Here is a 15431-nt window from a genome sequence, read left to right as displayed (position 1 = left end):
TAGGAAGCCGCTCGCTCAGTTTAACCCTTTCAGCGCTGCAGACGAAGACATGAGAAAAGCTCCCTCCCGTCCTCTCCACGAGTCGCCCAAGGACAGACGGACCGGACCAGCCAGGCTGCCCTCCGCGACGCCCTAAAATGCAGCTCGACGGGCTTACTCGCGAGTAACTCTGCACGGGGCTGCGCTGTGAGGGGGATCTGCAGCACTGACTGGGTTAAAGTGAGCGAGCTGCTTCCTGGAGAGGCAGAGCACGGAGGTGGGGGGGGGGATCGGGACTGGAGAGAGGAAAAGGTCTTTCCCGGCCAGGGTGGTGGGGAGGGCTTTGCTATTGAATGGCCAAAGAGACCGGGGGTGGTGGTGGTGTTGTTTAGATCTGCAAGAGGAGGGAAAAAAGCCTTGTTGCAGCCGGATCCCAGGAAGGTTTACTCGCAAGTAAGTCATGGGGGCGGATGAGCTTTTCCGTCCTGCTGGAATGCGGCTGTTGTGTGTTGTTGACGGGGAGCTGGCATTATATAGTATCTGAAGACGTGAACAGTGGCTCACAAAAGCTCATCCCCTGCCGCAAATGTTGTTCGTCTTTAAGGTGCGACTGTACTCACAAGCAAGTCATGGGGGCGGGAATAAGCTTTTCAGTCCTGGAAGAGAGAAATGCGGCTGTCGTGTGTTTTGGACGGGGAGTTGGTATTCAATAGTTTTTCAGTGTAATCAATGAGAGCATGAATATTTCTCCTCTTCTGCAGCACCTGCACTGGCTGCCCATCAGTTACTGGATTCAGTTTAAAGGACTGGCTCTCCCATACGGAGCCATTCGTGGCCTTGGAGCCTCGTACCTGCAAAGACAGTCTCTCCTTCTAGGCTCTGCCATGACAGCTTTGCTCATCTGAGCATGGAAATCTGCAGGTCCCACCCGGCACATGGGCAGAATTAATCACTGCCTATCCACCTGCCATCTCCTTTGTGGCCCCCACCTTGTGGAACGGCCTGCCTGAGGAGATCAGGAAGGTTCCCACCTTTCTGCAATAGGGTTGTTGTTGTTCAGTTGCACAGATCCCGCCAGGCCTTCCTGTCTTCCGCAGTCCTCTGAAGTTGGCTAAGTTTCATGTTCGTTGCATCTATGACACTGTCTAACCATCTCATCCTTTGCCGTTCCTGTCTTCTTTGAACTTCAATCTTTCCCAGCATCACAAAATGATTCGCAAAGTCACTTGGAGAAATTTTAGGGACTGTAGTCTATATTAAGGTGTGTTGTTGTTGCTGTCAAGTCACAGCTGACTTAAGGTGACCTTGTAGGGTTTTCAAGACAAAAGGTGTTCAGAGTCACAACCCTGGTATTCCTTGGATGTCTCCCATCCAAATATTAGCCAGGGCTAACCCTGCTTAGCTTCCAAGATGTGATGAGATTGGGCTAGCCTCGGCTAACCAGGTTAGAGTACTAGTGTGTATAGCTTCTTGTAAGTAGGATCCTATTATCTCATTTTTTACTGCTGTAAGTGGTATCCTACTGTGTGATGTTGTATCATTTATTGGTTCATGTTAACATTTATGCTTTCCTTCAGTACTGTATTTTCAGTTTTCTGGTTGGTTCTACAACCCAAATTGTATTTCATAGTTTACTGAATGTGCCATCCTATTGACTGTACTGGGTCACTCTGGATAATCTGCCTTGAGTCTCAGTGAGAGAGGTGAACTTTAATAACATAAAGAAACACATAATACATACATAAATGTTTGAATTTGTTAGCCACCTTGGTGGCCCTTGTGGGGGAAGAAAGGCGGGATCTGGAATTCTCAGCCAGGGTGCCTGAAGGGAGGCCCAGAAAGAACTCTCAGGCGTGATCACATGGGATGAATCATACCAGCCTATTGGTGGCTCCACATGCAAAGCATTTGGGTCAGTGCTACACATCCCATCTGCCATTTTCCTGGGGGTTCGTTGCCTCCCCCTGTTCATCCAGGCAGCCCCTGGATGCTCCGACCTGTAGAGGCTTCATGCTCCTCTGCCCCTTCCCCCCTGCCAAGAGCTATTGCCAAACGCATCCAGCCTATGGAGGAGGTATCTGCAGTGGTTAAGCCCTTACCAGTCGCTTTGTCCCGGGCGCCAGTTTATGTTGAGAGCAGCCCCTTCTCTGATACGCAGCCATCGGAGGCCAAGATCATAACATCGGCCGCAGATTTTTAAAGAGCCAAATAAAGACAGTTTACTTTCTTGAGGGACCAAACGGGCATACCTAAAAAAGCTTGATACATAATGTAGCACAATGAAATGAGTCCTGTGTACATGAGGACTCACCATCTGATTCACTGGGGCAATCTTTAGGTGTCTTTGGACCAGGGTCGGTGATGTAGCTCCATTCCCTCTTGGATTCTATCTGCCTTTTTGATATATTTTCCTTTCTCTCTCTTCATAGCTACGTGAGTAAGGGCATCTTTCCATAGTCAGAGGCAACCCAAGCAAAGAGAAAGGAGATGGAAGAGGAGGACCCAGAAAGACCTGGAACTGGCAAGAGATCAAGGAAAGGTCCCCATCCCATCCAAGCAGGAAGTGGTGCTGAATTTTGGGAAAGAGCTGTGCCAGAGTCTGTGATTGAAGACAGTATAACCCCAGAAGTACACAGCCGATGCTTCCGGCAGTTCCACTACCATGAGGCTGATGGGCCCCGAGAGGTTTGCAGCCAGCTCCATGGACTTTGTAGCCACTGGCTGGAGCCGGAGAGGCATACCAAAAAGCAGATCCTGGACCTGGTGATCCTGGAGCAGTTCCTGGCCATCCTCCCCCAGGAAATGCAGTGCTGGGTCAGAGGGTGCGGGCCGGAGACCAGTTCCCAGGCAGTGGCCCTGGCCGAAGGTTTCCTCCTGAGCCAGGCAGAGGAGAAGAGGCAGGCAGAGCAGGTAAGGGGGTTTCCTTTGCTCAGTTCCAGTAATGACCTTATGCTAAGGCTTCCCGGCCAGATATTTCTGCCTCTAGAGAATTCGCTAGGCTGGGAAGAAAACCCATCCCTGATTCTCGCCCCTGTGGTTGAAGCAGCTTGCTACAAGGGTGAGGATTCTGGGAGTGGGGTAGGATTGATCTTCTTGGCATGTTCCATTCCTTCTCTTACCTATCTCCCTTGCTGGTGTTTCCGATGCAGGGACCATCAATAAAGATGGAGGCGAAGTTCTCTGAGGAGGAAGGATCTCCTTTGGAGGAAAGGCAGAGAGCTCAGGCCCAGGAAGGTGCCCAAGATGCCCTCTCACTTGGTAAGGCTGTTCTGTGGCCAGATGGGATTGGGAAACACAGTCAAGTTCTTGGGTAGAAGGTTTAGGACAGCCGAAAAAGTAAATACTTCTGCACACAACACAAAGTTAAGTTCTGGCATTCAGTTCCATAGCATGTAATGATGGCCACTCACTTAAAAGGTGATTAGACAAATTCATAGAAGTAAATCCTGAGAACATTTATTAGCCGTGGCAAACGAATGGAACCTCCATGTTCTGGGGCAGCATACCTCTGAAAATGCATTGCTAGTGGCCAACATTTGCCTTCCGTGCCCCTGATTAAAGGCTTTCCAGGAGCATCTGCTGGGCCACCGTCAGAAAGAGGATAGTGGACTATGGATACCAGCCTGTAGCCTGTTAACTCCTGTGACGTTTGAGGGTGGTGTGTGGACTAGATGTGTTGTCGGAGCATCAGCAGACACTCTGGAAACCCATGGGTATTACCCTGGATTTTTCATATACGCTGAAATCATGTCTTGGTTTTCAGAGTACCTGCTGCTTCTCTTTCGCCTCTCCCACAATTTACTAAAAACCATTGCAAATTGTTTTCAGGGTGCCTATGACAAGGTTTCACAGCCTTGGGAAAGAGGATGCAAAAAAGCAGGATTCAGACAAGCAAATGGATGGGGGAGTCTAAGCTAACAATCTTTCTTCCTTCTTTATCTTCCATCACAGGCAGTGGACAGGTGCTGTTCAGCCATTGTCCTGGCAGAGGTATGGAAACACCTGCTGCACCTCCAGTCCAGGTAAGGGAGATGAGAAGCGACAGCCTGGGTTCCACAGGGGGGCTTTTGCTCCTGCAGTTGCTTCTTAGGTGCCTGAGGGGAAGAGGCTCTGAGTGCCACTCCCTTTGCCCATGCCAACCTCTGCATCCTGCACCATCTCCTACTGCCCCCTTCCAGTGTGCCTTCTCTACCTGGCGTGATCTCTGAGGAGGGAATCTGCTTTTTCTTCCAGCGTCCCTTTTCACTTGAGGAGGTGGCCATCTATTTCTCTGAGGCAGAGTGGGCGCTCCTGGATCCAGGCCAAAGAGCTCTCTACAGGGAAGTCATGCTGGAGAACTACAGGAGTGTGGCATTTCTGGGTAAGGATCTTTCATGGGTGCCAAAGGTGCAAATGGCTGCCTTTGGGGTGAGGAACGAATCAAAATATTGAACACGAATACACCGTTTTCAAGCCTGCCCCACTACTTGTCCCCTGTTTGGGATGTTGAGGTGGTAGTGGAAGTGATATTCAGCGTGGTCTGGAAGAGCTGCCTGGCTGGCCCAGGGGCAAGTGAGGCCAGTTTTGTGGCCAGCACCCAACTCAGAGAGGGTGTCCTGGCCTGGAGCCCAGGAGAGGCTGAGAGACCCTCAGAAAGGGGTCTGTTATACCAGTCACTCAAGCAAAAGCGTCCTCCTGCTAGCAAAGAGAAAACATCTGTATTGTGGGGTATTAATTTTTGAGATTGCCAACTATGTCTACCAGGGTCAAGATACAGACCAACACTCAAAAGAAATGAAGGGTGTGAGCTTCTTAAAAAAGAAAATTAATTTATTAAGTTAACAGAAGTAAAACCAGGTTAGGTCAGATAAATAAAAATAGGGACACTATGGAAAGGAAATAAATGCACATGTGAAGTACAAACACAGTTAAAACCCTTTCCCTCACAGACTTCCTACTATTGTTGCCTCCCTCCCAAGCACCAAGAACACAGTGCATCACTTGTCCCAGACTGAGAGTTCCTATCCATACCTTGTGGCTAATAGCCACTAATGGATCTCTGCTCCATATGTTTATCTAATTCCCTCTTGAAGCCGTCCACGCTTGTAGCTGCCACCACCTCCTGTGGCAGTGAATTCCATGTGTTAATCACTCTTTGGGTGAAGAAGTACTTCCTTGTATCTATTCTAACCTGACTGCTCAATAATTTCATTGAATGCCCACAAGTTCTTGTATTGTGAGAAAGGGAGAAAAGTCCTTCTTTCTCTACCTGCTCTTTCCCATGCATAATCTTATAAACCTCGATCATGTCACCCCTCAGTCGTCTTTTCTCCAAGCTAAAGAGCCCCAAGCGCTTTAACCTTTCTTCACAGGGAAAGTGTTCCAACCCTTTTATCATTCGAGTTACCCTTTTCTGCACTTTTTCCAATGCTATAATATCCTTTCTGAGGTGTGGTGACCAGAACTGTACACAGTATTCCAAATGAGGTCACGCCATCCATTTATATAGGGGCATTATGATACCTTCCTAATAATCCCCAGCCTTGGCTTTTTTAATTGCAGTGACATACTGTCTCAACATTTTCAGTGAGTTATCTACTACAACTCAAAAGATCTCTCTCTTGGTCAGTCTCTGCCAGTTCGGACTCCATCAACGTGTATTTATAGTTGGGATTTTTGGCCCCAATGTGCATCACTTTGCACTTGGCCACATTGAACCCCATTTGCCACATTGATGCTCACTTGCCCATCCTTGAGAGATCCCTTTGGGGTTCCTCACAATCCTCACTGGATTTCTCCACCCTCAACAATTTAGTGTCATCAGCAAATTTAGCCATTTCACTGCTTACTCCCAACTCCAAATCATTAATGAACAAGTTAAAAAGCATCGGACCAAGTACTGATCCCTGTAGTACCCCACTGCTTACCACCCTCCACTGTGAAAACTGCCCATATACATTCACTCTCTGTTTCCTATTAATTAGCCAGCTTTTGATCCACAAAGGACTTGTCCTTTATCCCATGACTATTGAGCTTACTTAGGAACCTTTGATGAGGAACTTTATCAAAAGCTTTCTGAAAGTCAAGGTAAACAAACATCTATTGGGTCCCCAGGAGATCCACAAGTTCACATTTGAGTTCTTTCAGAACTCTTGGATGTATGCCATTCGGGCCTGGTGATTTATCAGTATTTAACTTGTCTATCAGTCGTGGGCCCTCCTTTCTTGTCACCTCAATCTGACTCAGATCTTTCAACACTCCTCCCGAAATCAGCGGTTCTTGAGTGAGCAAGCACTTCTCATCTTCCACAGTGAAGACAGAGGCAGAAAATGCATTCAGCTCTTCAGCCATTTCCCTATTGTCCTTCAGTAATCCTTTTACCCCCTTGGTCATCCAAAGGCCTCACTGCCTCTCCGGCTGGTTTCCTGCTTCTAATGTATTTGAAGAAAGTTTTTTTGTTAGTCTTTATGTTTTTTGCAATATGGTCCTCATATTCCCTTTTTGCCTGCCTGATCACAGACTTGCATTTTATTTGCCACAGCCTGTTCCCTTTTATCAGCTTCACCAAGACTAGCTTTCCACCGCTTAAAGGAATCCTTCTTACCTTTTACAGCTTCCATTATTTTGTTTGTTAACCATGCAGGCCTTTTTCTATACCTATTTGTGTCTTTCCTAACCTGTGGTATATATTTTTTCTGAGCTTCTAGAATTGTAGTTTTAAATAGTCTCCAAGCTTCCCCAATGGTTTTGGCCCTTTTCTACTTTTCCTTTCAGTTTTCTCCTCACATGTCCCCTCATTTCAGAGAAGTTACTCCTTTTAAAGTTAAAAGTGGTTGTGTTGGTCTTTTTAGGCAACTCCCTAACTCAGTGACATTATGGTCACTGTTCTCAAGCGGTGCAATCACTTTTACATCTCTCATCAGGTCTTGGACATTACTTAGGACCAAATCCAGGATCTCCTCTCCCCTGGTAGGTTCTGTGACCATCGTCTCCATAGCACAGTCATTGAGAGTGTCCAGAAACTCAATCTCTTTTGTCCAACTTGAACACATATGGACCCAATCAATGTGTGGGTAGTTTAAATCACCTATTACGACACAGTTATTTCATCTAGCCACTATCTTCATTCATCATTTTCAGGGCTCTTTTTGTAGCAGGAACTCCTTTGCTTTACAATTCTCTATCTTTTGATCTGATGAGCAATAACAAACTCCCAGTGTTAAGCTTCCTTTTGGGCCCACTATTTCCAAAAGCGAATTCAATTCTCTTACCCTCTCAGTCTTACTGGACTGTATACCCTCTCTGACATACAGAGCCACCCCACCTCCAACCCTTCCCCCCCTATCCTTCCAATATAATTTATAACCAGGAATCACTGTATCCCACTAATTTTCCTCATCCCACCAAGTTTCTGAAATACCCACAATGTCTATTTTCCCCCCAACACTAAGCATTCCAACTCCCCGATTTTACCTCAGACACTTCTAGCATTTGTATATAAACATCTATAATTTCCCATGCATGTTAAGCCCACAACCTTCCTCTTGCTACTGCAAGACCTTGGCAGGCAGTCCATATCGTTAGCCACAGTCTCGGTGGAAAATTCTAATCCATTTCCCTGTAGAAAAGTAACAGCTATTCCTTCGTCTCTTTGAGATGAGCCATCCCGGTCGGCTTCCCCCCAATATTCAGTTTAAAAACTGCTCTGCCACCTTTTTGATTTTAAGCGCCAGCAGCCTGGTTCCTTCTCAGGACAAGGGGAGACCGTCTCGCCTGTACAGCTTCCTCTTGTTCCAAAAAGCATCCCAGTGCCTAGCAAACTTGAACCCTTCCTCCCTAGACCATCGCCCCATCCACGCATTGAGACGCCTGATCTGTGCCTGTCTCCCCAGCCTTGTGCATGGAATAGGTAGCACTTCTGAGAAGGCTACCTTGGAGGTCCTGGCCTTGAGTCTCCTGCCTAGCATGTACCATGACCACTGGCTCCTCCTCAGCACTGTCTACCAGCCTATCTAGAACACACGTAATGTTCGCTACCTTCACACCAGGCAGGGAAGTCACTATACATATAAATCTGGAAGCTGCAGCTGGCGCAGAATGCCGCGGCCAGGCTGCTGATGGGCCTCCCGCATCGGGAGCACATCCAGCCTGTGCTTAGGCTGCTGCATTGGCTGCCAATTGCTTACCATATTTGCTTCAAGGTGCTGGTGCTTACCTTTAAAGCCCTACATGGCCAGGGTCCGGCTTCCCTGAGGGACTGCCTTTCCCCATTTGTGCCCCAGAGAGCACTATGGTCTGGGGCCCAACAACGTCTATCTATCCCAGGCTCCAAGGAGGCGAGACTTGCCGTTACCAGGGCCAGGGCATTTTCAGTGGCGGCTCCTTACTGGTGGAATGAGTTCCCGGATGAGATCAGGGCCCTGCGGGACCTCTCACAGTTCCACAGGGCCTGCAAGATGGAGCTCTTCTGCCAGGCTTTTAAATAGGAGCCGCCACCACAGTTACCATCAATCCGGAATATCGGACTAGCCCACCCTGAGCCTCACCGGCAAACATCTGGACCGTGGGACTGATCTTAAGACCTGAAGACAGAAGGAATGCAGATACAAGCCATTCATCTTAAGGTTACTCTGATGTAGCGAGCACTTTACTGTTAAGATTGTTTTAAAGGGATTTTAATATTTGTATTGTTTTATTTGTATCGGCCTGTAGGTTGTCTTCTGTAAGCCGCCCAGAGCCTGTTTACAGGGTGGGCGGGGTATAAATATAAATAAACAAATAAATAAATATGGTCAGTACACGGGTCCACCACCCAGCTGTTTGCCTGCCTAAGGATCGAATCACCAACTACCAAGAGCCCCCCTTCCTCCCTGTCCAGGGATGGATTCTTGGTGCAAAAGGATATCTGTTCACTAGCTGAGGAAGAGGTCCCTTCTGAAGGCACATTCTCATTATCCTCAGCACAGTGCCCTGTTTCCCTTTGACCCTCATGCTCCATGACAGCATGTGGAGCTGCCATATTCAGAGTGGGACATATCTAACAAGTCCCTGAGAGTCTTCTCCATGTCCCTGACTGTCTCCAGGTCAGCCACCTTGGCCTCAAGGGAGCAAACTTGTTCCCTGAGAACCAGGAGCTCCTTGCACCGGGCACACATCCAAGACTTCTGTCCAGTGGGCAGATAATCATACATGTGACACTCCGTGCAAAACACTGGATAGACCCCAACCCCCTGCTGGCATTCTGTCTTCATAATTGCTTTTAAAAAATAATTATATATAACCTCCCTTTTAAAACCCTTTGGCCTTTCCTAAGCTTCTTACATAGCCCCTAGGCAAAGAGTCTCTAGGCTAAGAGCCACAGGCCAAGAGCCTCTGGCGAGGTGCAGCCTTAAATAGGAGCCTCACCCAGAAGAGGGCAGGGCCAACAGCTATTCAACTTACACCCAGGCAATCCAATTACAGTCAAACAATCACCCTTTCTCACCCTTTCTCAAGCAGCCAGGACTCTGCAACAACTTAAAACTCACCCACACGCTCCCGAACACAGTCCTCCCACACAGTATCCTCAGCTAAATCACCTCCGCTGAAAGCAAATTAAAAACAGTCACTCCTCTAGCAGCTCTGTCTCCTGCTGCTTCTCAGAGCTCAGTTGAGTCAGCCAGTTGGGGTATATACAGTTGGGGTAACAGGCTAGGGTGTAAAAGCTACTACAAATTGGATGGCCCGAGGGATAACTTTTTCTACATTTCTGCTATTTGAAAAGGGTTTTTTGTGTGTATTGTGAAGGGGAATTTTTTTCTTTTGCATTACAGGTAAAAGTCTCAAGGAGAAATGTTCCTTGGGGAGACTGAGAGTTTAGGTAGGCAAGTAGATGGCTGAGTACTACATGATGGAATGGGGGAGAAATCTTCCTGTCCAGCTATGACAGGCCCCTATCCTGTCACTCCCCCCCACACACACACTGGTGCAAACTTTCCCACCAAGATTCTTTGGTTCCCTGCTATGACTGAGCAACCCTTAGTAGCATGTAAATAATAGAGGGTTTTGATGAATTTCTGTCCTGCCCTGTCTTACAGAATATATTTCAGCTTTTAGCCCAGCCCAAGGAACTTGTTTTGGGAACGCAGGAGCCCTCTTTCTATTTCCGTTTCGGACGGGGTCACAACACCGCCTAGTGACCCCGGGGCCTAAAGAGGCCAGGCTTGCTGCCACAAGGGCCAGGTCCTTTTCGGTGGCGGCTCCTACCTGGTGGAATGAGCTCCCAGAGGAGATCAGGGCCCTGCGGGACCTTTTACAGTTCCGCAGGGCCTGTAAGACGGAGCTCTTCCGCCAGGCTTTTGAGTAGGAGCCGCCGCCACCACTATTACCACCACCGTGCCCTGCAGAGCAGCGCCGTCGGGGGGGGGGGCGGCTCGGCCCACATCTTAGCTTATGGCACCTCCCCCCCTGTTCTGTTGGCCTCACGGACAGTTAAAGTAACAAGTGGGTATGTTTATTTACTGATGCATCCGGTAAGATCGTATTGTGTTTTAAGTGGATTATGTAATTTTATTGCACTTGTGTGCCTATACTTTTAATATGTTATGTACCGTACCATGTAAGCCGCCCTGAGCCCGCACGCGGGGAGGGCGGGATATAAATGAAATAAAATAAATAAATAAATAAATGGCACTGGAGTAAAACAGTAAAACAAATGAACAAGCTTATTCAACAGGCAGGGATTGAATAGGTGTCAGGGATTGGGACTGCTGAGGTAAAAGTTGATAATACAGAATTCACTTCTTTGATCAGGCAAAATTATGTTATTAAAGCTTATTTTCCGGTATTCTTAGTTGTAGGAGGTGTTTTACTTAGTATTTTAATTACAGCAACAGTGTTTCTTCAGATAATTTCATATGGCAGTTCAGGTTTCCTGGAGTTTGTCACTGGCTTTGTGAACCTAACTCACTCCTTGTTTAAATTACAGTTTATTTCTATTTCCTGAGTTGTTGAAACCCATTTTCCCCTTACCACAGACTAGGGTCCTCCTCAGGACTAAACCCTCAGAGACACTAGGCAGGGATTAATCTTTTTCTCCTTAGAGGAATTAACCCTGTTCCTTTTTGGCTTGAAAGGGAGTTTCCACACACTACCCCAGTCACTCTTGCCAAATTTCTCCTTATGTTGACACTTAAACTTTGAATTCGTATAGTGAATTCTTCCTCAGGTTAGGAATACTACAGTTAAGGCAAGGAATCTTTTACTTTCACTCTACAGGTGAATCTGTCTGATTTATCTTGTCAGATTCACTGATTACAAAACTCTGCCAGAAACCAACTGACTACCTGACTGGGAAATTACAGCTGTTTCTATACAAATGCTCGAAGTGTCCGAGGTAAAATCGGGGAGTTGGAGTGCTTGGTGTCAGAGGGAAAAATAGACATTGTGGGTATTTCAGAAACTTGGTGGGATGAGGAAAATCAGTGGGATACGGTGATTCCCGGTTATATATTATATCGGAAGGATAGGGGGGGAAGGGTTGGAGGTGGGGTGGCTCTGTATGTCAGAGAGGGTATAAAGTCCAGAAAGATCGAGAGGCTAAGAGAATTGGATTCGCTTCTTGAAGTTCTGTGGGTTGAAATAGGGGGGCCAAAAGGAAACTTAACACTGGGAGTTTGTTATCGCCCACCGGATCAAAAGATAGAGGAGGATTATAAAATGATGAATGAATTAAAGATAGCAGCTAGACAAAAACACTGTGTCGTAATAGGTGATTTTAACTACCCACACATTGATTGGGTCAATATGTGTTCTAGTCGAGAGAAAGAGATTGAGTTTCTAGACACTCTAAATGACTGTGCTATGGAGCAGATGGTCATGGAACCTACCAGGGGAGAGGCGATCCTTGATTTGGTCCTAAGTAACACTCAAGACCTGGTGAGAGATGTAAAAGTGATTGCACCGCTTGGGAACAGTGATCATAATGTTGTTGAGTTCAACATTTGTACAAATAGGGAATTGGCCAAAAAGACTCACACAACCACTTTTAACTTTAAAAGGGGTAATTTTTCTGATATGAGGGGACATGTGGGGAGGAAACTGAAGGGAAAAGTAGAAAGGGTCAAAACCATTGGGGAAGCTTGGAAACTGTTTAAAACTACAATTCTAGAAGCTCAAATAAAATATATTCCGCAGGTTAGGAAAGGCACAAACAGGTATAAGAAAAAGCCTACATGGTTAACAAACAAAGTAATGGAAGCTGTAAAAGGTAAAAAGGATTCCTTTAAGCGGTGGAAAGCTAGTCACAGTGAGGCTGATAAAACAGAACACAGGCTATGGCAAATAAAATGCAAGTCTGTGGTCAGGCATGCAAAAAGGGAATATGAGGAGCATATAGCAAAAAATGTAAAGACCAACAATAAAACTTTCTTCAAATACATTAGAAACAGGAAACCAGCCAGGGAGGCAGTGGGGCCCTTGGATGACCAAGGGGTAAAAGGAGTACTGAAGGATGATAGGGAAATGGCTGAGAAGCTAAATGCATTTTTTGCCTCCGTCTTCACTGTGGAAGATGAGAGGTGCTTGCCCACTCCAGAGCCGCTGAGTTCGGGAGGGGTGTTGAAAGACCTGAGTCAGATTGAGGTGACGAGAGAGGAGGTCCTAAAACTGATAAACAACTTAAAAACTGATAAATCACCAGGCCCAGATGGCATACATCCAAGAGTTCTGAAAGAACTCAATTGTGAACTTGTGGATCTCCTGACAAAAATATGTAATCTCTCCTTAAAATCAGCCTCCATTCCTGAGGACTGGAAGGTAGCTAATGTCACTCCCATCTTTAAAAAGGGTTCCAGAGGAGATCCGGGAAATTACAGGCCTGTCAGTCTGACGTCGATACCGGGTAAATTGGTGGAAACCATTATTAAGGAAAGAATTAGTAGGCACATAGATGAACAAAACCTATTGAGGCAGACTCAACATGGGTTCTGTAAGGGAAGATCTTGTCTCACTAACCTGTTAATGTTCTTTGAGGGGGTGAACAAACATGTGGACAAGGGGGATCCAATAGATATTGTTTACCTTGACTTCCAGAAAGCTTTTGATAAAGTTCCTCATCAAAGGCTCCTAAGCAAGCTCAAAAATCATGGGATAAAAGGACAAGTCCTTTTATGGATCAAAAACTGGCTAATTAATAGAAAACAGAGAGTGAGTATAAATGGGCAGTTCTCCCAGTGGAGGGGTGTAAGCAGTGGGGTACCACAGGGATCAGTACTTGGTCCACTGCTTTTTAACTTGTTCATTAATGATTTGGAGTTGGGAGTAAGCAGTGAAGTGGCTAAATTTGCGGATGATACGAAGTTGTTCAGGGTGGTGAAAACCAGTGAGGATTGTGAGGCACTCCAAAGGGATCTGTCAAAGTTGGGCGAGTGGGCGTCAACATGGCAAATGGGGTTCAATGTGGCCAAGTGCAAGGTGATGCACATTGGAGCCAAAAATCCTAACTATAAATACACGTTGATGGGGTCTGAACTGGCAGAGACAGATCAAGAGAGAGATCTTGGAGTTGTAGTAGATAACTCACTGAAAATGTCGAGACAGTGTGTGACTGCAATAAAGAAGGCCAATGCTATGCTGGGGATTATTAGGAAGGGTATTGTAAACAGATCAGCCAATATCATAATGCCGCTATATAAATCAATGGTGCGACCTCATCTGGGCTTCAAGAGGGAATTAGATAAGCATATGGAGCAGAGGTCCATCAGTGGCTATTAGCCACAAGGTATAGATAGGGACTCTGGGGCAAGTGATGCTCTGTCATCTTGGTGCTTGGGGGGGGTCAACAGTGGGAGGGCTTCTAATGTCCTGGCCCCACTGGTGGACCTCCTGATGGCACTGGTATTTCTGGCCACTGTGGGATACAGAGTGTTGGACTGGATGGGCCTTTGGCCTGATCCAACATTGGCATCTCTTATGTTCTTATGTACCTTCAGAATGGTTCCAACTATAAACTGTAATCTCCAGACTGACAACTGACAACTCTCCTCAGCACTCAGCCGATCATATATTTTTCTCCACTGGCACTGGCCACTCAGAGAAAAGGAGCAGATTGTCACTCAAGCTCTCCCTCCCAGGGGGACGTTAACTGTTCATCTCCCGGTCCTCTGATTTAGCTGCACTATGAAACCTGCTTTTAAAGTTCAGTCAATCACACCAGCAGTTAAAATAAGGAAGAAATGGCTGGGGCTGGCTCATTGCTCGTTTTCTTCATCATTTGGGTTGTTATTCAGGCCAGATGAGGAGGTCCTTGGGGAAAAGGGCCTTTGGTGGACTCCCACCAGATATGGCTTTCACGTGATTAGTGGAGAAGTTCTTTCACATTCCTTGCACGCTTTCAGCGTGACTGTCATTTTGATATCAATTTGATGCAAAATCCATTGTTCATTGCTAGGCCCATGCCAAGATGTACAAATATACAGGGATCCAAGACAGGTCCCCTGTGAGGAGGTGTCCCGTGGCATTAAGATCAGATCCTGGTTTCTCAGTTGCCAACCTTTACAACACACCCTTCCCCCTGAATGGGATTGTGGCCAATGTTCCCTCTAAGCTGTGGAGTCTTGTGAGCAGAAATTCTACTTTGTGAGCTGCTGGCATTAAAGTGGTGAGCGAGAGACTTGGCCTCTGCATAAATTAGTTTGTTCTGGAGCCATCCTCCTGAGCTAAGACAAAAATGTGTGAGCCAGAGGCTAAAAAACTGTGCGCTAGCTCACACTAACTCAGCTTAGAGGGAACACTGATTGTGGCCATCCACTCTGACTGTGATCTTGTATGGATTTGTCCCCCTTAAACTGGTTAGGATTGTGGGCTTCGACCTTGGCCATGTTTCCATCCTTCCAAAGTAATTTTTTCTCTTCCTTGCATTTCTTTCCTGTATAAGAATGATCACTTTCTCTTGCCTTCTTCCAAGGAATACAGGAATGTAAGTGAGATCACTTAAGAACAGTCAGGCTGAATGAGGCAAAAAGTTCATCAAGTCTTCTCTTCAGTCGTCACCTAGATGCCTTAATCCCCCCCCCAACAACTGATATCCCTTCCAAAAGCCATGGGGGGGGGGTCCCTTAAACTGTGGGGTTCACTTGGTGAGGTCCTAATATCTCTCTGCCCTGCAGCAAACATTTTTTGGGGGGAAAGAAGTTCTGCCAAAGGAAATGAACACTTATGAATGAGGAGTGTCTGATTGGTGACTTGGCTACTTGCATAGCTGCAGATTGGACCTCTTTCAGTATTCCAGCAGCAGATGTAGAGGAGATACTTGGGGAATTCCAGGGGTTCCCTTTGGAAAACCCCAATAATGAAGAGGCTGAAGGAAACTTCCCAGATGGAGATGGACCACACAGGCAGGGAGGAAGCCACTTTTAATGTATATATTATTGTATATTCCAATGTACAGCAGGAACAAGTCCCTGAAACAAGGTTTTGAGTGTGGATGGAGTTTC

At 46.6% G+C, this 15431-nt stretch overlaps 1 pseudogene; it reads left to right on the top strand.

Annotated features, from left to right (window-relative positions):
• The window catches only part of LOC107124586, a 175474-nt pseudogene that overhangs the window by 55579 nt on the left and 104464 nt on the right, over positions 1-15431 (top strand).

This window comes from Gekko japonicus, unplaced genomic scaffold, assembly GCF_001447785.1.
Source record: "Gekko japonicus isolate JY-2015 unplaced genomic scaffold, Gekko_japonicus_V1.1 scaffold1053, whole genome shotgun sequence".
NCBI classification, from domain to species: domain Eukaryota; kingdom Metazoa; phylum Chordata; class Lepidosauria; order Squamata; family Gekkonidae; genus Gekko; species Gekko japonicus.
The sequence above is the reverse complement of the archived record's forward strand: the minus strand, read 5'-3'. Positions and strand labels throughout refer to the sequence as shown.